At 40.6% G+C, this 2,689-nt stretch overlaps 1 pseudogene; it reads left to right on the top strand.

Annotated features, from left to right (window-relative positions):
• Positions 1-465: 465 nt before the first annotated feature.
• Positions 466-1,027, top strand: LOC101032142 (large ribosomal subunit protein uL5-like; annotated as a pseudogene).
• Positions 1,028-2,689: the final 1,662 nt, after the last annotated feature.

Below are 2,689 nucleotides of genomic sequence, written 5' to 3'. Positions count from 1 at the left end.
ATACAAAAATTAGCTGGGCATGGTGGCACGTGCCTGTAATCCTAGCTACTACGGAACTGAGGCAGAAGGATCGCTTGAACCTGGGAGGTAGAGGTTGCAGTGAACTGAGACTGTGCCACTGCACTCCAGCCTGGGCAACAGAGCAAGACTCCATCTCAACAACAACAACAAAAGAAGTTGCGGTGGCTGCTGGGATACTGGAGGAGTCAGGTCCTGGCTCAACTCAGTCCTCCAGCCGCCCCGGGAATATCTCTAGTTCTTCCCGGCCACCGCCACAAAAAAAAAAAAAGTCAACAAGAGGATATAATAGTTGTAAACATATACACACTCAGATATATAAAGCAAATATTAGTAGAGCTAAAGAGAAAGACCCCAATTCAGTAAAAGCTGGAGACTTCAACACCCCACTTACAGCATAGAACAAATTTTCCAGATAGAAAATCAACAAAGAGCTCTTCATGTTCTCTACCATGGCAGATCAAGGTGAAAAGGAGAACTCCATGCGGGAACTTCGCATCCGCAAGCTCTGTCTCAACATCTCTGTTGGGGAGAGTGGAGACAGACTGACCCGAGCAGCCAAGTGTTGGAGCAGTGCACAGGGCAGACCCCCATATTTTCCAAAGCGAGATACACTGTCAGATCCTTTGGCATCTGGAGAAATGAAAAGATTGCTGCCCACTGCACAGTTTGAGGGGCCAAGGCAAAAGAAATCTTGGAGAAGGGTCTAAAGGTGCGGGAGTATGAGTTTTAAAAAAAACAACTTCTCTGATACTGGAAACTTTGGTTTTGGGATCCAGGAACACGTCGATCTGGGTATCAAATACGACCCAAGCATTGTATCTACAGCCTGGACTGCTGTGTGTGCTGGGTAGGCCAGGTTTCAGCATGGCAAACAAGAAGCACAGGACAGGCTGCCTGGGGCCAAACACAGAATCAGCAAAGAGGAGGCCATGTGCTGGTTCCAGCAGAAGTATGATGGGATCATCCTTCCTAGCAAATAAATTTCCATTTCTATACAAAAGGCCAATAAAAAGTGTTCAATGAAATGTTAAAAAAGAAAAGAAAAGAAAATCAACAAAGAAACAACAAACAGTCTGCATAACAGACCAAATGGACCTGATATTTACAGAACATTTCATACAACAGCTGCAGAATACACATTCTCCACAATACATAAGGCCATATGCAAGATCACAAAACAAATCTTAAAACACTCCAAAAAAATGAATATCAAGCATCTTTTTTGACCACAATGGAATAAAATTGGAAATCAAAATAACAGGAATTTTGGAAACTATACAAACACATGGAAATTAAACAATATGTTCCTAAATGACCACTGGGTCAATACAGAAACCAAGAAGGAAACTGAAAAATTTATTTTAACAAATGATAATGGAAACACGACACACCAAAATCCGTGGGCTACAGCAAAGGTAATATTAAGAGGGAACTTTATAGCTATAAGTGATAATTAACTCCAGATGGATTAAAGACTTAAACATAAGACCTAACATCATAAAAACCCGAGAAGAAAACCTAGGCAATATCATTCAGGACATAGGCATAGGCAAGGACTTCATGACTAAAACACCAAAAGTGATGGCAACAAAAGCCAAAATAGACCAATGGGATCTAATTAAACTTAAGAGCTTCTGCATAGCAGAAGAAACTATCATTAGAGTGAAGCAGCAATCAACAGAATGGGAAAAAAATTTTGAAATCTACCCATCTGACAAAGGGCTAATAAGCAGAATCTGCAAAAAACTTAAACAAATTTACAAGAAAAAACAAACAACCCTATCAAAAAGTGGGTGAAGGATATGAACAGACACTTCTCAAAAGAAGACATTTATACAGCCAACAAACATGTGAAAAAAGGCTTAACATCACTGGTCATTAGAGAAATGCAAATCAAAACCACATTGAGATACCAACTCATGCCATTTAGAATGGCGATCATTAAAAAATCAGGAGACAACAGATGCTGGAGAGGACGTGGAGAAATAGGAAAGCTTTTACACTGTTGGTGGGAGTGTAAATTAGTTCAACCATTGTGGAAGACAGCGTGGCAATTCCTCAAGGATCTAGAACTAGAAATACCATTTTTGACCCAAGCAATCCCATTACTGGGTATATACCCAAAGGATTATAAAACATTCAATTATAAAGACACATGCACATGTATGTTTATTGCAGTACTGTTTACAATAGCAAAGACTTGGAACCAACCCAAATGCCCATCAATGATAGACTGGATAAAGAAAATGTGGCACATATACACCATGGAATACTATGCAGCCATAAAAAAGGATGAGTTCATGTCCTTTGCAGGAACATGGATGAAGCTGGAAACCATCATTCTCAGCAAACTGACACAAGAACAGAAAACCAAACACTGCATGTTCTCACTCATAAGTGGGTGTTGAAGAACGAGAACACATGGACACAGGGAGGGAAACATCACACACTGGGGCCTGTTGAGGGGTGGGGGGACTAGGGAAGAGAAAGCAGAGGGTGGGAGGATTGGGGAGGGCTAACATAAGGAGAAATACCTAATGTAGATGACAGGGGATGGATGCAGCAAACCACCATGGCATGTGTATATACCTATGTAACCTGCACATTCTGCACATGTACCCCAGAACTTAAAGTATAATTTAAAAACAAGTATATATATATATATATA

The sequence above is a fragment of the Saimiri boliviensis genome, chromosome 7 (genome assembly GCF_048565385.1).
Source record: "Saimiri boliviensis isolate mSaiBol1 chromosome 7, mSaiBol1.pri, whole genome shotgun sequence".
NCBI classification, from domain to species: Eukaryota; Metazoa; Chordata; class Mammalia; order Primates; family Cebidae; genus Saimiri; species Saimiri boliviensis.
This window is presented reverse-complemented; position numbering and strand designations above follow the sequence as displayed.